Source organism: Sapajus apella, unplaced genomic scaffold (genome assembly GCF_009761245.1).
Source record: "Sapajus apella isolate SASKATOON/1434 unplaced genomic scaffold, GSC_monkey_1.0 scaffold133, whole genome shotgun sequence".
In the NCBI taxonomy this organism is placed as follows: Eukaryota; Metazoa; Chordata; class Mammalia; order Primates; family Cebidae; genus Sapajus; species Sapajus apella.
Window position 1 is genome coordinate 1,584,396 of NW_022437073.1, and position 22,413 is coordinate 1,606,808.

Sequence of the window (22,413 nt, forward strand, 5' to 3'; positions counted from 1 at the left end):
GCAGGAAGGTGACAAGGAAGGAAGGAACAGAGAGAGCTAAAGAGAAGCAAAAGAACAGTTTCACAAAAACAAGGATTTAAGGAAGTAGTGGGCAGCAATATTCAATGCTGCAAAAAAGGCTCTAGATTTTATGAGTAAGAAGTCTTGTGACCTTTAAGAGCATAGGGTTCCATAGAGGGGTGAGGACAGAAATAAAATTTAAAAGGATTAAGAGAGGAGTGAAGGATAAGAAAATGTGACAGTATTTTTTCAAAATGAATAATCAAGCCGTGAAAAGATATGGAGGAATCTCTAATGCATGCCACTAAGTAAAAGCAGCAGTTTGAAAAGGCTGCATTACTGTATGATTCCAACTACATGACATTGTGGGAAAGGCAAGCCATAGAGGCAATGAAAAGATCACAGCTGCCAGGGGTTGCAGGGAGAAAAGGATGAACAGGTAGAGCACAGAGAATTTTTAGGGCAGTGAAACTAGTCAGTATTACACTGTAATGGTAGGTACATATTATTAAACATTTGCCAAAACTTGTAAAATGTACAACATCAAGAGTCAACCCTAATGTAAACTGCAGACTGAGTGGCTATGATGTGTCTGTGTAATTTATTGGTTGAAACAATTGTACTCTAGTGGGAGATGTTAATAGCAGATGTTGTGCTGGGGAGGTTGTACACGCATGGGCTGGGAGAATACGGGAACCCTGCACTTTCCACTAATTTTGCTGTTAAGACTGCTCTAAAACATCGAGTCAATTTTTAAAAATGTACAACCATTTCTGTTAATATAAATTTTTGTGTCACATACATGTATGCATTACTTTTATTGTATCATTTTATAGCCCTTAAAAATTTCAACAAAATGTAAAAACATATTTTTATGCCCAAAGAAATAAGTGGAGTAAAGTGATATTATTCAGCTAAATATATGATCAGTGTAAGAATTTGGTTACATTTCTGGAATGACAGAGTGGTGATGAATTTTCTGGTAAGTATTATGACTTAAGAATATTAGGTATCTCTTCAGATGTCTGTTGTATGTTTCAGTTATTTATTGATGTGTATAACATACCACACCAAAACTTAGTAGCTTAAAACAGTCGTTTATTGTTACGTTTCATTTCTCTGGGGGTTGATGAAGCTGAGCACTACTCAGTTTTGGGTTCTTTAAATGGTTGCAGAAATACAACAGATGATGCTAGAATTATCTGAAAGCTTCTTTACTCACATGCCTGGCTCCTAGGCTAGGATAGCTAGAATACCTAGGGGCTGGTCAGGGATTTCTCCCTCTTTTGTCTCTCCACATAGCCATAGTGTGGCTTGGGCTTCAAACTGCATGGCAGTTCAAGAGCAAGAATTCCAGGAGATTCAGGTAGAAGCTTCAAGGTGTGGGAAGTGTTGGAAGTCATGTAGCATCACCTCCGCTATTTTCTAATAGGCAAATCTGTCACAAATGAGCCCAGATTTAAGGTTGTCAAGCAATAGATAGATACAGGGAGGAGAGAAATTGATGGTAGGCAACCTGAAAACAAAAAACAAGCTACCACACTCTATTAGGGGTTATTTATAAAAACATACAGACACATATGCACAGACAAACACACGTGTGCACACATACACACATGCAGATAAATACATTTATATGGAAAAAAATTAAGAATTATTATTAATGTTCAAGTATACAATAATATGCAAAGGTAAAATCTTAGTAATTAGGTAGAAAATAAGACTACTCCTAGAGGACTAATCAGAGACATTGTATATATATATATTTTTAGTAAGAATAAGTAAGTCATTGCAAACCATCTGGCCTCCTATCCCAAAACATCTCTGGGCTTCTTGTTTAGTTCAAGAAGTAAGCTCCAGAATGTATTTGGCAAAGGTAGCTTTTGTGCTCAATGCTGTCTCTGTTTTTCCAGTCATAGGCCCCTAAAGTCTACCAGTCCTTACACTTCTAGCTGCATGTTTGTAAAATCTACTATGTAGTTCTGATTTTGTAATTTTCATTTCAACGAGCATGGAAACTTAATTCTGAAGGTCCAGAAATGATCGTGTTTTCTTTTTATTCCCTTTCCTTTAGGTAATTTTTGTGTAGTTTTCTTCTTTCACGCAATTTTGATGAGACTTATTTCTTTGAAATAATATTTAAAAATAAGGTTAACACACAAGTTGTTACTTTAATAAAGCATCTAATGTCTACCTTATAAAACATTTTGAATGCTTTAGAAACTTGTCTTTGCTGCACACACAGGCAGAATGGAGTAATATTTTAAGACTTCCTGCAACTAGAAGGGTATGGAAAGTTTTACTGATTTATATTGTGTTCTGACTTCCTGAGGCAGTTTTCCTAATGCTATTCCATTTTAGTCATACCACGAAACAGAGCTTGCTCGTTTGCTGTTTCTTTGTTTAAAATCAGAATTCAGTGTAGAACTTTGTATTTCAGTTTTGTTTTTTTTTCTTAAGCTTAATTTCTATGGAATTTTATATTTGTAGCAGTTTTATTTTATAAAACTTCTCTTGCTGGGAGGATAATTCTGGAAGCATTTGAGAAAAAGAATTCCCAGTTCCGTTTTCAAAATTATTTTCAAAAATAAATAACCCAACTATTTAACATATATAGGGTTCCACACTTGCATTTATTGCTTGTGCTACATAATTAAAGATTTTATTATCTATAGTTACTTGGGAAGACGCATCTTTTACATCAGTGCTCGTTTCTCGGGACAAGAAACGTATATTACAGCTCTTTTGTATTCCTAAAGCTTGCACCATAATTTTGTTGTTGTTGTTGTTGAGACAGAGTCTCGCTCTGTCACCCAGGCTGGAATGCAGTGGCACGATCTCGGCTCACTACAGCCTCTGCCTCGTGGGTTCAAGTGATTCTCCTGCCTCAGCCTCCTGAGTAGCTGGAACTACAGGCACACACCACCACACCAGGCTAATTTTTGTATTTTTAGTAAAGATGGGGTTTCGCCATGCTGGCCAGGCTGGTTTCGAACTCCTGACCTCAGGTGATCTGCCTACCTTGGCCTCCCAGAGTGCTTGGATTACAGGCGTGAGCCACTGCCCCCAGCCCTAAAGCTTGTACCATAGTTCTAAACATATAATATGTAGATGCTCACTTGATAAATGGGTGTGTATGTTGTATTCTTTCAATTTAATTCTTGTGATTTGAGTCTTACTTGCCTTCCTTAACCATAGAGCATAGAAACATTATAGACTTCTTTTTCATCAATATTTATGTCCCAGGGTACAGGTGCAGGATGTGCAGATTTGTTACATAAGTAAACATCTGCCATGGTGGTTTGCTGCACACATCAATCCATCCACTAGGTATTAAGCCCAGCATCCACTAGCTGCTCTTCCTGATGTTCTCCACCAACTTTTACCTCCTGCCAGGCCCCTGTGTGTGTTGCTCCCCTGCACCATGTGTCTATGTGTTCCCATCCTTCAGCTTCCACTTATAAGTGAGAACACACGGCGTTTGGTTTTCTGTTCCTGCATTAGTTTGCTGAGAATAACAGTTTCCAGCTCCATCCATGTCCCCACAAAGGACATGATCATATTCCTTTTTATGTCTGCATAGTATTATAGACTTTCTTATGATGTAGTTTAGTCTTCATAACATTACTGGTTATTTGTGCATAAGGTCTCTCTGAGTTGAATCTTTCCTCTAAATAATAAAACAGAAATGGGAAAACTTAATCTTTCTGAAAAGATCTCTCTCAGTTATCTGGTTTTTAATGGCTTTTTATAATACAGTCTAGAGCAGGGGTCTCCAACCCCCAGGCCACAGATGGGTACCAGTGCCTGTTAGGAACCGGGCGGCACAGCAGGAGGTGAACAGCGGGGGAGTGAGCATTATTGCCTCAGCTCCGCCTCTCAGATTAGGGGGACATTAGATTTTCGTAGGAGCGGCAAGCCTACTGTGAACTGCGCATGTGAGGGAGCTAGGTTGCGCACTCCTTATGAGAATCTAATGCTTGATGACTTGAGATGGAACAGTTTCATCCTGAAACCCTCCCTCCAACTGAGTCTGTGAAAAAATTTTCTTCTACAAAACCAGTCCCTGGTGCCAAAAAGGTTGGGCATTGCTGTTATATATGATAGCTGAAGCATATATACCAGAACTTTTTTTAAGTTCAGAATTTAATTAGAGGCATCTCATTAAGATTTTTTTTTTTTTAAGATGGTCTCACTCTGTTCCCCCAGGCTGCAATGCAGTGGCAAGATTGGGGCTCACCATAGCCTTGACCTTCTGGGCTCAAGTGATCCTCCCACCTCAGTCTCCTGAATAGCTAAGACCACAGTTGCACCACCACACCCAGCTAATGTTTTATTATTTTGGTACAGACAGGGTCTCCCTGTGTTGCCCAGGCTGGCCTCAAACTCCTGGACTTTACTGAGCCTCCTGCCCTGGCCTCCCAAAGTGCTGGTATTACATGTATGAGGCGCTATGCCTAGCCCTCATTAAGCTTTGAGAGAAGACTTTTACTCCCTGCATTCAATAGCTTATACTCACGAATCTCAGCAAATGTCAGTTCTTCAAATGACATGAGACTGACAAGAAATGGAAAGAACCGTTAAGAATAATAAAAAAGAGAAAGCTAACTTACAGTGACATAGAAAGAAATGAGACATTTCCAGAGAAGTACTCAGTTCTTGTGATTATTAATTTTCTTCCTTCTAGACTGACTAATAAATAGCATTTTCAGTTACTTGTACTTTTGAAGCTTTCTGTAGCAGGGTTGTTTCCATCACTGTGACATAACTCTCCTGAGTACAACTCTTAAAATTAACCCTTTTGAGGTTGCCAGTGGTTTTAGTTTCTCCATATTCTTCTGCCTGTCACCCAGAAAAGTAAATCATCTTCTCTAAATGTGTCATCTTTTCTACTCTGTTATTGACCCCTCTTCATATTTTAATTTCCCTTAATTTTTGCAGTTTGAATGAATGAAGAAATCATGTTGGTATCTTATTTTAAATACTCATCAAAAATTCAATTCCTTTCGGAGTTTTTCAAAAGCATTCAATAGTGGAGGAGTTATAACGAGAAGCGAGGTCAGATAGTTAACAGGAAGTGGGTAAAGTGTTTCACTGAGGAAGAATAATGGGGTAAAGAACACACAATAAAAGGAGACAAAGAAAGAAGTGGGGCCCCTGTGGAAACAAGAGTCATAAAGACATAGAAGTGGAGTGCTAAATGTGTGTATTTCTTTACAGAGATGGCAGGATTTGAAAGTACATGTCAGTGACAGTGGCTGGCAATCAATTACCATGATAAACCATAAAGAAAGCAGGGTGGGAGAAGTATTCATTTCTTAGAGAATAACTTTGAAAGGCTCAGATAAGGTTTCTGGGGTAAAGGCAAATACAAAAATGGATGTTTAAGTGTGCATGGGAGGGGCTTCTAACAATGTTCTACTTCTTGACTTTGTAAATGGTCAAGTATTCATTTTGGGATAATTCACTGAGTAATATACTAATTGAGGGGAACTCTTCAAGTGGTATATTTCAATTAAAAATGAAAAAGTAGCAAATAATAAATAGTTGGCTTCCAATTTATTAACTTTGTACTGTGTTCCTTGAGTCCACTGCAGATTACCTAAACCATTCATCATCTGTGTCTTTCTAAAGAGATCTGGTGATTTTCTTCTCACCCAAATCAACTCAACAAACACTTATTGAGTGTCCAAATGCGCAAGATATAAAAGGTGAAAAACTGCCTTCAAGAAGCTCACAGCCTAATGGGGAGATATAAGGCAAGGGGGTTAGAACACAGCCTGGACATGTAAATGGTGTCATAGTAAAAAGGGTAATTTAGGAGCAGCATGGAAGAAGTAAGGGGTTTTGTTCAGGAGGTGGATTTTGAGCCAGTTAGCGAATTCATACTGAAGTAGAAATTTCCTAACATAGGAAAAGGCATTTCATACATAGGCAAAAGCAACACCCCGCTATTTGCAAGTTACAAGTAGACCAGTATTGCTGAGTTGTACACTCCTAGATTGTATGGGTGGAGAGTTCAGAAGCAGACCTTATTTAAAACATTAGAAAGCCAATGCAGTAGCTCACACCTGTAATCTCAGCACTTTGGAATGTCTCACTTGATCCTTGATCCTTGGGAGGATCACTTGAGACCAGGAGTTTGAGACTAGCCTGGGCGACAAAGTGAGTTCCTGCCTCATTTTAAATACAAAAAATCTAAAAAACTAGCCAGGCGTCGTGGTGCATACCTGTAGTCCTAACTACTTTGGAGGCTAAGGCGGGAGGACTGCTTGAGCCCAGGAGATCGAGACTGCAGTAAGCCATGATCACACCACTGCCCTCCAGCCTGGGTGACAGAGCGAGACCCTGTCTCAAATTAATTAATTAGTTAATTAAATAAAATAAAACAATAGAAGATCAGGCCAGGCGTGGTGGCTTACGCCTGTAATCCCAACACTGTAGGAGGCTGAGTCAGGTGAATTACTTGAGGCCAGAAGATTGAGACAGCCTGGCTAACGTGGTGAAGCCCTGTCTCTACTAAAACTACAGAAAATGAGCGAGGCCTCATGGTGTGTGCCTGTAATCCCAGCCACCCAGGAGACTGAGGTACAAGAATCGCTTGAACCTGGGAGGTGGAGGTTGCAGTGAGCCGAGATCATGCTACTGCTCTCCAGCCTGGGCGACAGAGCAAGACTCTGTCTCAAAATACATACACACACACACACACATAAAAATTTTAGAGATCATAAGTAAGGAGAAGATAATGCTGTCCTCCATCTCCCAAGTATAATGCAAAATAAAAATCAATTCTATACTGTAAATTAAATGTAGGAAAATCCAACAAGTTTCTGATTTTTTCTAAGATTACTATTTTGATGCATTTGTAAGAGCAAATACAAAAAAGACTTTTTCTAATATTATTATCTTTTTAAAGGTATTTTAAGAACTTACAGCAAAAGGTCAAACAATAATAGCATCTATAGCTAGCAAGTTACTGATGCATGACTATATTCCAGGCACTGCGATAACTCCCTTACATAGATTATGTCATGGAACCCTCCCAGCAGCCTACAGGAAAGATACTATCATTACTACTAACATTACCATTGTTATTATTCACTTGAAATATTAGAGCTTAGATTAATGAATGTATCCATGGTCACCCAGCTAAAATGTGATTGAGCTGGGATTGACTGACTGGGCACTGACTGATGATGGGGTCTGAAGTCCTCGCCTTAACATCACACTGCCACAAAGTCTTAGAATATGCCAAAGTAGGCTGTGCATGGTGGTTCACGCCCTGTACTCCCAGCACTTTGGGAGGCTGAGGCGGGTAGATCACGAGGTCAGGAGTTCAAGACCAGCCTGTCCAATACAGTGAAACTCTGTCTCTACTAAAAATACAAAAATGAGCTGGGCTTTGTGGTGCGTGCCCATAATCCCAGCTACTCGGGAGGCTGAGGCAGAAGAATCGCTTGAACCTGGGAGGCGGAGGTTGCAGTGAGCTGATATTGTGCCGCTGCACTCCAGCCTGGGTGACAGAGCAAGACTCTGTCTCAGGAAGAAAGAGAGAGAGAGAGAGAAAGAGAGAGAGAGAGAAAGAAAGAGAGAAAGAAAGAAAAAGAAAGAAAAAGAGAGAAAGGAAAGAAAAGAAAGAAAAAGAAGGAAGGAGGGAAGAAAGAAAGAGAAAAGAAAGAAGAAAGAAAGAGAAAGGAAGGAAGGGGGAAGAAAGAAGGAAGAAAAAAAGGAAGGAAGGAAGGGAATATGCCAAAGTAGATGCGTTGGCAAGGCTCTTTGTTCTTTGCAGTGCTCCTTAATCCCCAGATTTGTTCATTTATTCAGTTAGTATTAATCAGGTACCTATATGTGCCCACAATGTGGTAGGCATTGAAGATACAGAGTGAATGTTACAGAAGTGATCCATACTCATGGAGTTATTGATACGAGGAAGTGCCAGTGGAGTTTGGGAATTTGGGAAACCCTCTCTGAAGAAATGAGGATTATAGTGAGATCTGAAGGATGAGCTGAATGACCTAAGTGAGCTGGAGAGGAGAGTTTCATACAAGCTAAATAACAAGGTGAGGTGATATACAGATGCAAAGCTCAGATCCCCTTTTAAGGAAGGACTTGATAACCCTGGAGCTAGCAGTGCCAGCCCCTTCAGGCATTGCCTCAGCTGCAGGGAGCCGCGTCACCCAAGCTCACACCCTTCCACCATTTGTGTGCCACCTGTGGTGAGCCACTTCAGCTTCAGAGCAATGTGTCTTGTTGGCTGAGGCTGTCAGGCTTGCATCTCAGCTTGATTTCTCCCTCTTCCCAATTCTGCTTCCGCCTCCTCCCTTCCCTGGGTGTTGACTCAAGAGCACTCTCTAATAAACATCCTGAACTCTAAACTCTACCTCAGAGTGTGCTTCCTGGAGAATGCAACGTGCGTTACAGCATGGAAAGCCTTGATGAGTAAGATGCTAAGAAGCATCCAGAATGGCTGTGGATTGTGTGGGAAATAGTGAGATGAGCCCAGGCCAAAAAGGAAGACATGGGTCAAATATGAAGTACCTGGTAAACCATGTTGAGGATTTTCCTAAAAACAGTGGCCAGTAGAAAGCCACTGTTGATTTTTAAACTGACAGAATTTTAAAATGACAGAATCAGATTTGCAGTTGTGAAATATCACTTTGGGCCCAGTACAGTGGCTCACACTTGTAGTCTCAGCAGTTTGGGAGGCTGAGGCAAGCAGATTGCTTGAGCTCAGGAGTTCAAATCCAGCCTGGGCAACATGGCAAAACCCCTCTCCAAAAAAAATCTAAAAATTAGCTGGGTGATAGCACGCACCTGTAGTCCCAACTACTCAGGACGCTGAGGTGGGAGAATCAGTTGAACCGTGGAAGGTCGAGGTTGCAGTAAGCTGTGTTTGTGCCAGTGTACTTTAGCTTGGACAACATAGCAAGGCCTTGCCTCAAAAAGAAAGAAGGGAGGATGAAAGAGAGAGAGAGAGACAAAGAAAGAAAGAAGGAAAGAGGGAGGGAGGAAGGGAGGGAGAGAAAGAGAGGGAATTATAGTGGATTATGGAGGGAATTATAGAGGGAAAGAAGGGAAGGGGAAGGAAAGGAAGGAGAAGGAAGAAGAAATATCACTTTGGGTGCAGTGCAGGGGTTCTTTCAAAAATCATTTTCCTTCTTCTAGATATTAATGGTAAACAAAAAATACCAAACTGTCTTTCCTGTCTGTGAATCATTGCTTTTCATTCCCTTTCACCTTATCAATAAAAGCTACTAAACCTGCTCCAATGTTTATGCAGCACAGTCATGTAAGGTAGCATCTAGCAGTAGCTTCTTGAGAGACCGTTGGAAATAGTGTTATGTGCGAACTTGGCAAGTTCTCTCTTCTATGGTGATGAAAGCAAAACTGTTCTGTGTTGCTGGAAAAGCTTAAGGTGATAAGTCACTAAAGACATACAACATCAAAAGGAAGACTTCCTGCCTATCATATGTTTATTCTTCACCTTAATTCCCAGATGTCTTTAACATATAGTAATTATATTAGCACAGTTCATTTGGACAGAAATAATTCGACAGTCAAGGTTAGATTTTTTAAAGCTTCGTTGCAGTGCAATTGACATACTATAACTGCATATATGTAAAGTGTACAGTATATAATGTACACCCATTTGTGAACTCATCATTAACAGTCAAGATAACAAATGTTTCCAGCACCCCAAAAGTTTAATTGTCTCTTTTTGTCATCTCTGTCCTTTCTTTTCTCTCTCTCTCTCTCTCTTGCTGCCTTCCTTTCCTTCTCCCCCTGGCAACCACCGATGTACTTTCTCTCACTATAATTACTTTACATTGTCTTTAATTTTATATAAGTGTAATCAGGCAACATCCATTCCTTTTTGCCTGACTTCCTCCACTCAGCATAATTACTTTGAAAATTAGATGTAAAATGTTTAACTAAATTATATTCTATATAAGTCATCAGACTTGTTACACATAAAAAAATTTGTATTTATTGACACAACATTTTATGCATTGTAAGTACCACTAGTAGAAGTGATGCTCAGCTTTTTAAGTATAGTTATTCACTGTGTCTCAGATTGAAAATTTTGATCTAGCAATCAAAGCAATTTTCCTTTGAACTTATAAACCAAAACACATGATCTGTGACGTTCCCTAGGAAGCCTATATTTGAGGAAACACAAATAAGGCATTTTATAAAAGACTCTCCTCTTGCAGAAAAATGTGGCCAAATAACCTAGAAAACTGGCAGCTGAAGAGCAGCTGTTATGAGGTATGGAAGCTAGAGGGCACAGGGTGATCTACTATATTTCTTTAAGATAATCAAACTGGAGGCTGCTCCTTCAACACAAATACACATATGCACCCACACAAATAACCACATGCATATATAAACAATACTACCCATTTTTCTTTCATAAATTGCTTTTAGCTCAGCTTAGTTCACCAATTGTTTTATATTACCATTTAAATTTTCTTATATCTCTAAAAAGAATAAAAACTAAAGATAGTTTTAAAAATATCATTATATCCAAACCTTGACTCTATTTGATTCTACCTGTCAAATGCAAAACTTAGAATAGGTCATGAAATAACCTCTTTTAACTTTTTAAAAATATTTTTTTCACATACATTACCAAGATCTATACTTAGGCACTCAGTGTATGTTTCTCAAATGAATGAAACAAAGCTTTCTGCTCTGTGAGGCTGCTTTTTCTCTGATAGTGTGTCTCCTTACTTTGGTATACCTGAAAAGCCAATGTTATCACTTCCTTCAAGAAAGCATACTCTTCATCTGATGGAAATGTTTGTAAAGTTCATTAATATGTTTTTATTTTTTAATGTGTGTGCCTTTATGTTTTAATCTTTTATTTTATTCCGTCTTTTTATATTGGTTTGGAGAAAGCATGAGTGACTATTTTCTACTTCTTAGATTCTGGCTTACTATTTTGCACATTAACTAACACAACCTAGGAAAGGATGCCTCTACAGTCCCATAGGACCTAGTACCATATACTTTGTAAGTTCAGAGTGAATTAAACCTGATGCATATTATTTGCCAGTTAGGGATAATGTAATCTTTAAATTTTACATTGCACCTTCACTAACCAGAAACCATGGTTTTCTTTGATATGTAGTAACTCCATCCAATACATCACAAGAATGGAATCTTGTTATCTTGTGCTGGCTGGGAATTTTATGGCAGCAGGGAGGTTTGTATGGGTTATAGCTCAAGTTTTCTTATACTTGTCAAATGTTTTGTCTAGTTTTCATACTTCTGACTATGTTTTTAAAGATACTTTTTGTATATTTTAACTTGGATCTGATAATTTTTCAAAGAATTTTTTAAAATATAATTCTTCAGCTCAGTAACCAGACAACCCCATTTATGTTTTACCTCTGAGTGTATGCACCTACCTAAATTTGCATCTATTTGAAAAATACTCTAAGATCCTTTGAAATTCTAGTGTGAAAAATAGTAATAGTAACATGAACTTTTGGTTTCTAGATAAATATGTATATCATTTGACTTACCTAAACAGAATGTGAACAGTACTGATTTTCTTCCAGAGGCTTTAACACTAATTTTATTTTTGAACAAAGAAATTAAAAGAAAGAAAATTGAAAAAATTCATCTTGGGATTTCCTCTTGTATTTTCCTCATAGTTTGTAGCTAAGAAATAATAAAATTTAGTTGTAAGAAATGGTAACAACAGAGTATAATCTTTAAATATCAGTTAAACCAATGTAACTACATGACTCATGTCAGTTTAAAAAAGTATATCTCAAAAGGAATCCTGTCTGATTCTTTCTTTCTCTCCTTTCTCTCTCTCTTCTTTCTTATATGGTTTGGCTTCTTTGTGTTCCTCACACAAATCTCATCTTGAATTGCAACCCCAGTGTTGAGGGGGAGACCTGGTGGGAAGTGATTGGATTATGGGGGTTGTATCCCCCATGCTGTTCTTGTGATATGAGTACATTCTTACAAGATCTGATGGTCTTATATATAGTAGTTTTTCCTGTGCTCACACACCATCTCTCTCACCTGCCACCACGTAAGATATGCCTGCTTCTCCTTCCGCCATGATTGTAAATTTCCTGAGGCCTCCCAAGCCACATGGAACTGTGAGTCAATTAAACCTCCTTTCTTTATAAATTACCCAGTATCAGGCAGTTCATTATAGCAATGTGAGAACAGACTCTTTCTTTCTTTCTTTTTCTTTCTTTTCCTTTCTTTTCTCTTTCCTTTCTTTCTTTCTTTCTTTTTGTTTCTTTCTTTCTTTCTCTCTTTTCTTTCTTCCTTTCTTTCTTTTCTTTTCTTTCTTCCTTTCTTTCTTTTTCTTTCTCTCCCTCCCTCTCCCTCCCTCCCTCCTTCCTTCCTCTTTCTTTCTTTCCTTTTCTATTTTTCTTTCCTTCTCTTCCTTCCTTCCTTTTTTTCTTTCTTCCTTTTCTTTTCTTTCTTTCTTTTCCTCTTTCTTTCTTCTTGGTGAAGGTCTTCCTTTGTACCCAGGCTGGAAGTGCAGTGATGCAATCATAGCTCACTGCAATTTTGAACTCCTGGCCTCAAGAGAGCCTCCCACCTCAGCCTCCTGAGTAGCTGGGACTACAGGCACATGCCACTGCACCCACCGAGTTTTTTGGTTGTGGTGGTGGTGGTTGTTGTTGTTGTTGTTGAGATCAGGTCTTGCTATGTTGCCAAGGCTGGTCTCCAACTCCGGGCCTCAGGTGATCTTCCTGCCTTGGCCTCACATGGTGAGTGCTGGGATTACATGTATGAGCCACCACACCCAGCTCTGACTTTTTTATTCATACCAACCACTGCAAAAGTCCTAAGCCAAATTGTTGGCTTTTATCATTCCACCACACTATACAGATGGGCTACAGAAGAGCACCAGCACCCTTTCAGGGTTGTCCCCTAAGTCTACATGCCCAGCTCTTTAGTTCTCCCATTGAATCCTTTTTCATTGCACCATATGCCTTATTATTGATTTGAATAATAAATAAAATGTTGATATTTCTACTGCTAAGTCAGTACTGTGTCCATAAACTGAATTTCCCAGCTTTGCTTGGAACATGGTGCTCACTAGAGGAATGGAAATTCAGTTTAAAACAATAAATAGGGAAAGCAGAAAGAGTAAACAAGATGTGGAAGGGTGAGGCTTACTCTGATGAGTGACTAAGTAGGCAGCTTCCTGTGAGCCCTATAAAGAATGATTTTTTTTTTTTAATGTTCTGCCCTATTAGTTCTTAGCTGGAAAGCAGATCAACTTGAAAAGATGCTGGAAGTTAGGTAAAACACAGATATATAGGGTTTAATTTTTAAATGTAAAAGAGACTATGTTATTCAAATAGTCACGATCTCTAAAATGGTTCATCTTCTTGTTTTGTTTTTTGGGGTTTTTTTGAGAAAGAGTCTCACCTCTGTTACCCAGGCCAGAGTACAGTGGCATGATCTTGGCTCACTGCAACCTCCACCCCCTGGGTTCATGCAGTTCTCCTGTCTCGGCCTCCAGAGCAGCTAGGTCTACAGGCACCCACCACCACTCCTGGCTAATTTTTGTATTTTTAGTAAAGATGGGGTTTCACTATATTGGTCATGCTGGCAAAATGGGTCATCTTCTGTTACATTTTATTTTATTTTTTATTGTTTCTTTTTCAGTATTCAAAACAATTCTGTTACATTTTAATAAGCAACTGATATTCATATTCATATAGATTCCTAATCTAGAAATTCAATCCTTCAGCTAGATCCTTTATGCATTGTGTAAAATATAAATTAATTTCCTTCATTAAGTGTCATGTAAATTTATAACACAATAACACCTGTTACAATTTTTAAATATTATCTAATGGGCTTTAAATGCTCAGCACCACTGAGAAACTTGCTGTTGCCCTGTGTCTATCAGTGTTTTTGCTCTAAGTTAAATGTACATTCTACAACAACAAACCGCAGTTTTTTTTCTTTTCTGAGACAGGGTCTTGTTCTGTTGCCCAGGCTGGAGTTCAGTGACAGTAAGCATAGTTCGCTGCAGCCTCAACCTTGGGGCTCAAGTGATCCTCCTGCCTCAGCCTTCCAAGTAGCTGGGACTACAGGTGTGCACCACACCAAGCTAATTTTTTTTTTTGTTTTTTGTAGAGATGAGGTCTCATTATGTTGCCCGAGCTGGTCTTGAACTCCTGGACTCAAGCAATCCTCTTGACTCAGTCTCCCAAAGTGCTGGGATTTCTGGTATGAGCCACCACGCCCAGCCACAAACCACATTTTACTCTTTTCTTTTTATTTACATTCCCCAACTCAGTGCTATGTGCAGAACTGATGCTTAATAAATACTTGATTGATTGAGATGTGAATGTGTGAGATGTCTATAGAAGTAGCCATGGTTAGAAGTTCATGCTCAAAGAAAAGAGCATGGAAAATTTGAATGAATCCTTGCTCAGGAACATACAAGCAGTGTGACCCCGAGGAAGTTACTTAACTTCTCTGAGCTTCAGTCTTCTTAATAAAATGAGATATCATCTCACACCAGTTAGAATGGTGATCATTAAAAACTCAGGAAATGATAGATGCTGGAGAGGATGTGGAGGAATAGGAACACTTTTACACTGTTGGTAGGAGTGTAAATTAGTTCAACCATTGTGGAAGACAGTGTGGTGATTCCTCAAGGATATAGAACCAAAAATACCATTTGACTCAGCAACCCCATTACTGGGTATATACCCAAAGGATTATAAATCATTCCACTATAAAGACACGTGCACACATGTCTATTGCATGTTTATTGCAGCACTGTTCACAATAGCAAAGACTTGAAATCAACCTAAATGCCCATAAGTGATAGACTGGATAAAGAAAATGTGGCATATATACACCATGGAACACTATGCAGCCATAAAAATGATGAGTTCGTGTCTTTTGCAGGGACATGGATGAAGCTGGAAACCGTCATTCTCAGCAAACTAACATAGGAACAGAAAACCAAACACCACATGTTCTCACTCATAAGTGGGAGTTGAACAATGAGAATACGTGGACACAGGGAGGGGAACATCACACACTGGGGCCTGTCGGGGCATGGGGGGCTAGGGGAGGGATAGCATTAAGACAAATACCTAATGTAGATGACGTGTTGATGGGTGCAGAAAACCACCATGGCACATGTACACCTATGTAACAAACCTGCGCGTTCTACACACATATCCCAGAACTTAAAATGTAATTTCAAAAATACAAAAATGAAGATAATAATAATTGCCTTAGCATTATTGCAAAGATTAGACATAAATGATTTAAAGTGGCCAGCATGGGGCTGGTTCACAGCCCTAAATTCATGATGCTACTTCCACGTGGCAGATGAGGAGGACAGGGATTGTTATTGAAGTCATTCATACATGATCACATATCCATTAAATGCCAGAGCCAGAGTTCAACAGCAGCTTTATCAGACTCTCAATCCAGTGTGTAACATTTCCTATATTGTGATCACATCTTGGAAAGGTCATGTCCAGGGTAGATAACGAATAAGAGGGGCACTAAAATGAAGGCAGCTAACAAATGAGGATACTGCCTTTCACACTTTATGATCATGACTCACAGCATTACATTGTAAATCCTGAATACATGCAACTATACAAAACAGCTGAAGCTTAAAGCACATGTTGTAGTCAGATACCTATTTCCTATGGTATTTCATATTTTAAAAATTCTGAAGCAGGCTGGATGGTGAGGGCCCAGGGAGGTGTTGAGATGCATTGGTCATTTAACAACCTCAGCCACAGGTCACCAGGCAGAGCTCTCTGTAATCTCTGCAGCCTCTGTCTCCTCGTCTGGTTGCAGTCTTTGCCCTGGTGGCTTCACTCAGTTGCAGGGAGCTGAGGGACCGGTCCTTGCATGGCCATAGGATGCACAGGCCACGTAGGTCAAGAGACAGGAAGACAGGGCCCTGGCTGCCGGAAGTAGGTGCCTTTCATGTGGGTACCTATTTGCCTGGCCCTTCATGAAACTGAGATAAATGGAAGAGCAGAGCCACAGAGGAGGTAACTCAGGCAAATGGTCAGAATAGCGCAGGCACGAGAGTCATATTAAAGGGCCAGACAGACGAGGAAGATGAAGTTTGGCTGTCTCTTTCTCCTGAAGCCTACTTTGGTTTTGTCTTAAGCCAAGTCGAGACTTTACAGGCTCCTTGTCATTCTTCACTAGTGAGTCACAGAAACTGTCATGAGAATGCTGTACACATTGCTGCTCACAAGGACTAGGAAGATGGACCTGGGGAGAGCTGCTGATGGAGAGGCTTGGAACAGCTCCAGTTCAAATTTGGAAGTGGTTTTGGGGAGCTGAAAAATTAGGGGTGGGGAGTAATTACTGGGCTCGTTGGCACTGAGGAAATTTCAGTGTCCAGAGAACTTAACTCCTGATAAAATCATGGAACTGAGAAATAAAACTGTATGACCAGTCCTAAACAAGAATACCGTATTGGCCCTATTGCAATTTCACATCCAAGGTGGATATATTGCTAGAGCCAGTATGTTGAAAAGAAGAAAAGATATAGTCCAAGTAGACATCTCAGGGGAGCTAACATCTTTGGGGCAGGAGACATGAGGAGTATGGACAACCTCGAGCAGTACTACAGAGAAACAAACTCTAAAATGTCTCTCACAATCAAGATGTGAATATAGTAAATAGTATTAAAATTAAATGGCCACTGCATTTGATAATGCTATTCACTAAGTGATACAAAAAACAATTATTTGCTTAGGTTAAAAGTGTATGGAGGTGGGGCAGTCTTCTTAGTCAGATAGGTCTTTATATTCATTGGAAATATCTTGAGTATTTTGACCTTTACAATAAAGGGGAAGCTGCCAGTAACTTCTCATTTTGATCCTGCTAATTTCTGGGTTACACATGTAAATTTAAAAAAATTTTTAAAAGCTTGTTTCATGACGTCTGTTCAGTGACAGAAAGAAACAGAAACAAAAGGCTTGTTATGGTTTACTAAATTGATTTGACTCCTCACTAATGGATCATAACCCATTTTGAAAAACTCTAGGCTGGGAGCGGTGGTTCACACCTGTAATTCCAGCACTTTGGGAGGCTGAGGTGGGAGGATCATGAGGTCAGGAAATTGAGACCATCCTGGCCAACATGGCCCGTCTCTACTAAAATACAAAACATTAGCTGGGCATGGTGGTGCGCACCTGTAGTCCCAGCTACTTGGGAGGCTGATGCAGGGGAATCACTTGAACCCGGGAGGTGAAGGTTGCAGTGAGCCGAGATCACGCCACACTGCACTCCAGTCCGGTGACAGAGCAAGCCTCCATCTAAAAAACAAGAGAAAGAAAAACTCTTAATTGGGAGATTGTTCTAGCAATCCATGTAAGAGACATTGGTAGCAGAACTAAAGTAGTGGCAGTGGAAATGGGAGAAATAGATGTGACAATTTTTTGAGAAGTAGAATCAACATGTCCTTATGATTGTTCGAAGGGAACAGACACATGAGAAGGTTTCAAGCTGGGATAACCGGTTACCATTCTACAGATAGGGAGCACTGGAGGAACAGCAGTTCCGATGGAGAATGGATTCTATTTGTGATGCCTGGGGCCATCCAGATGAAGATGTCTTGTAAGCAGTTAAAGGTGTGAGTTGGAGAAAACGAGAGGTGTCTGGGTTGGAGATGCAGAGTCATCAGTATGCAGGTGGTATTGAAGTCATGGCAGTGGATGAGGCTACCTGGAGGACCAGTGGGGAAGCTGAGGCGAGGGTAGCTGGGGATTCACTGCAGGAAAGGCAGAGGGAGAAGGGGAAGAGAGGAGTGACAGACAGACTCCAGAAAGGTAGAAGGTAGAAGGGAAGAGCCTTTGAAAAATGCTTTTAGTTATGTGTTCTCATGATACCGTGCACTGTTGATAGCACTGAATCATGGTAGAGCATGGATGGAAGAAGGTGAGCAGCAAGGCAGCATACCAAAGAGTGCTGGCACTGCAGTAGGAGGCAGTCCCCAGTCAACCTTCACCTCTGCAGGTGGGTTTCTTCCCTACGATATGAGAGCTTTGGTTAAATGATCTCTGTGGTGTTTAATTTGAAGCAGAGGGTAGATGGGTGGAGAATATGGGAAGATATGAAAACTAACCCATTCACTCCTTTATTCAACAAATATGAGTTCCTATGATGTTTACATACTGTCTTAGTCACGAGGACATAATGATGAACCAGGCCGACTGTAAAACCTGACATGGCAGTGAGAGACACAGACCATAAAAAACTAAACAATTTAAATAGGGTGTATTTTCAGGTACTGATAAGAATGCTGAAGAAAAATAAAGTGGGCAGTAGGGTAATCTGGGCAGACTTCTCTCTGTATCTGTGTGAGCACATGTTATAGTAATCCACGTAAGAGATGTTGGTAGCAGAACTAAAGTAGCAGCAGGGAAGGCTACTGCCCTACTGTGTGAGGACCAAACGAAGTGAGGGTGCATTAATGCCAGGGGCTTACTGAAGAAACTTCCTGGAGAGGGGACCCCTGTCAAGGCCTGCAGCAGGAATGACTAGGCATATCTGAGAAACAGTAGAAAGGGCAAGGTTAAGTAAAGGCAATGCAAAGGGAGAGCTACAGATGATGACTTAGAATCTAAACCAGACTAGCTTGGGCCTTTTTGGCCACAGATTTCCTTTGCATCTAGGAAGCTATTGGAGGGTTTTGAGCAGGTGAATGGCTTAATGATTTCTGTTTTTCAAAGTTCATTTTGGTAGTTGTGTGGACCCTAGATGGCAAAAATAAAAGCAGGGAAACATGGTAGAGATCAATGATTTTAGTATGCCCAGTAAGAGAAAATGAGGGTGGGATTAAAATGGCAGATTGAGAGCTAGTACCAACTAGCTTTAATGGAGCACCTACTATATCCAGTACTTAATTCTAAGTACTTTATATGTGTTAACATTATTTCTACAAACAACCCTGTGAAGTAGGTGCTGTCATTATCTCCATTTTACATATGAAGAAAATGAAGCAGAGAGGTGAAGTCACTTGGCCAGGACTACACAGCTAGTAAGTTTAGAACCAGAATTCAAACCTAGTCAATCTGCCTCCAGAGCTTGCCTGCTTAATCTCTGATCTAGACAGAAATCAGCACAGAATTTGAAGATACAGCTGACAGATCTTGATGGATTTAATGTTGAGTATGAAGGAGAGGACAAAAATCAAGGAAGATGCCCAGGACTTTGTGATGAGCAACGGTGTGATATTTATTAAGATGAAGAACACTAAACAGGAGAGCAGGAATAAAAAATTCTGCTTTGGCTTGACACAGAGTCTTAGACCTGTGATCCCAACTCTTTGGGAGGCTGGGGCAGAAGGATTGGCTCAGGAGTTCAAGAACAGCCTGACCAACATAGTGAGACCTTGTCTGTACTGAAAATTTGAAAAGTTAGTCAAGCATGGTGACCCATGCCTGTAGCCTCAGATACTTGGAAGAATGAAGTGGGAGGATTGTTTGTGCCCAGTAGACGGAGGCTGCAGTGAGTTACAATCACACGACTGCACTTTAGCCTGGGCAATAGAACAAGGCCCTGTCTCAAAAAAAAAAAAAAAAAAAAAGAAAAGAAAAGAAAAGAAAAGAAAAAAAGAAATTCTTCTTAGTACGTACTGAGTTCAAGCCGTCACATTGACATAGACGGGTAGAGGCATTTAGGAGGCACTCCAAGACCTTTCTTATTTGACAACAGACAGCTCTGTTTGTTTAAATATAAAGAAGAAACAATATAGCATTATGTTAGTAAAGTATGCTGCTGAAATCTACCTTTATCAGCCTCTCCCGAGATTTTTAGTAAAATGAAGTTCCCATTTGGAGAATTGAGCGGAATGATTTGCTAATATAACCACAGCAAAATACCCAAGCCAGCCAAGTTCTCACTTTTATCAGCAACCAGTCAGTGAGCAAAGGTTTTTAATAAAAAGCTCCCAGAAATCTCATTACCTCAGACCTCAGACAGGCGCACCACATACCTGCAACCATTAACTTTCACGGAAGGCAACTTCTCCCAGGTAGAGAATGAAAGTTGCCGTTGATATTGCCACTCTAGTGCCCCTGTCTCCACTGCTGCTTGAACCACTGCTTAGGTCACTGGACCTTGCCTGCATGACACACAAGATTGCACAATCCCAAACCTGCTCTGACTTTCAAAACACTGCCCCTTGTCCCCACCACCCCCTACTTCAGTATTTGACTTTTTACTTCATCTGACCTCAGGTGATTCAACCTCTTTAGGCAGGCTCAAACTTAAGATTCACTCACCTAGTCTTGCCTGAACAAACTTGCCTTCTACTACCTGTGCTGAACCTGATGTCTTGGAGCACTTTGTATGAGACCCCGTGCTGGGAACGCTCTCTACAGTGACTACGTGGTGGTCACACAGGTGTAGACATTTTTAGCACTCATCAAACTAGACATGTAGGTAGCTCAACTTAAAAATACCTCAGTTTTTAAAAATGATATTATGCTAGGTGCTTTTCAAATAATTTTTTCCCCTCAAGAAGCTTACAGTCTGAAGAAGGCATGATATAGAACAATAGCAGGCAATATCTAAGTGCCAAGCAAATAACCCCGAAACAAAGGCTGTGGTAATTGGATTGTAAAGGAAGACTTCACGGAGAACATGATACTGATTTAAACATTAGAATATAGTAGACTGAAAAGCAAAAAGAGAGAGAAGCAATTATTTTGCTACATTAAATATGGTTGTGCGCTCCTCTCTTGCAATATTCTTTTCCTTGGCTCCATCAGTGACATGACCCTCATTATCCTCTTGCTTCTCTGGGTGATCTCTCACTAGGCAAGGGAAATGGCACAAGGCAAGGTGTAAGCATGAGAATCAAAAGAAATCTTAGGAGACAGTTAGTAAAACAGCCGGGGTTTGTTTTCAGAAACTGGAAATTAACATTGGGAGAGATCCATTTATTCAGGATCTTCATGCCAGGATAAGAAATTTAGAAAGTATGGTTTGGGTAGCACAATATTGTAAGGAGGTATCAAAGTGGTTGAGCAGAAGAATGTTCTCTGCCTTTTAAAGGAAATTGATCCCCTCCTATATTCCACTGAAGAATCACTGGTTGATGTGGCTCAGCTGGAGACAAGCCTTCTGCATATTCTCTAACAAAGTCTTTGGGAACAGGAGCCAAAGAGAAATGTCCCATCTCTGGGTATTTAGCTTTTCATGCAGACTTGGCCTTGTTTCCATTTCACTCCAGACCCTTTTCTGTCTTTACTCTGAGCTCTATTTCAGATGTAATTTTACATTTTATTTATTTATTTATTTATTTTTGAGACAGTCTTGCTCTGTCACCCAGGCTGGAGAGCAGTGGTGCAGTCATGACTCGCTGTAGTCTCGACATGCCAGGCTCAAGTGATCCTCTCACCTCAGCCCCCGCCAGTAGCTGGAACCACAGACACCCACCACCACGCCTGCCTACCTTTTTTTATATTTTGTAGAGATGGGGTTTCACTGTGTTGCCCAGGCTGGTCTCAAACTCCTGAACTCAAGCCATCCACCCACTTCAGCCTCCCAGAGTGCTGGGATTACAGGCATGTGCTACCATACCCAGCCTACATTTTCTTCTTGACTTTAACCAGTCTTTAAAATGTATAGGGACCTGTGTTAAGTGCCCTGAAGGCTCACCTACTATTCTAACCGTTTTTTCTAAAGAATTCTGGTGACAGAGAAGGAGTCAACCTCTTTAGTCCTTATTCTCTTTAATTATCTTGCTACATTAAATATTGTTGAGCTCTCCTTTTTTGCAGTATCCTTTTCCTTGGATTTATCCACGGTGGGATTCTCGTTATTCTCTTTCTTATCTATGTGATCTCTGTCTCTTACCAGTTTTTCCAGTCTTCCAGCATTTCAAAGTAAACAGTTCCTCAAGACTCCATCATTACCCTTCTCTTCCACATTTTCTAAGACGCGATCTTATCCACAACTACATTTTCAACTACCTTCTCAGTTCAGATGATTCTAAAGATGTATCATCAAATGATTGGTATTTGTTTTTGCCCGGATGCCTGTGCAGCAACTCAATCTCAATATGTCCTAAAACAAGCCATTTTCTTTTCTAAGGTATCCCTTCCTGGTAGCTTTCCTGTTTGCAGAAGACGACATCATTCTAAAAATTTACTCCTGAAAACCTTAACATACGTAGACTAAATCCTTTTTCTCTACATTTCTTTTCAACCTTTCAACTTTTTTTTAGCCAATAACATTCTATCCTATTTCTTGCACACTAATTCTCATCTATACTCTTTTCCATTTTCCCTCCTACCCATTAGATCAAGCCTTCATTCCCTCTTGCATTGACCATTTAAAATCATTCAAGAAAGTTCACTTGAGTGTGTCCTATATACTGCTGCCAAAATATTCTCCTTAAGGCCCTGC

General features: G+C 40.1%; 1 long non-coding RNA gene across 1 annotated transcript in view; it reads right to left on the minus strand.

The window, feature by feature from the left end:
• LOC116539761 overlaps positions 1–20,168 on the minus strand; it is a 38,857-nt gene extending 18,689 nt beyond the window's left edge. Inside the window, exons 1-2 of the long non-coding RNA XR_004264176.1 lie at positions 19,994–20,168; positions 11,532–11,670 (exon numbers count right to left, since the gene is read on the minus strand). This is a non-coding gene — a long non-coding RNA (uncharacterized LOC116539761). The remainder of the gene's footprint in view (positions 1–11,531; positions 11,671–19,993) is intronic.
• Between the last annotated feature and the right edge of the window lie 2,245 nt (positions 20,169–22,413).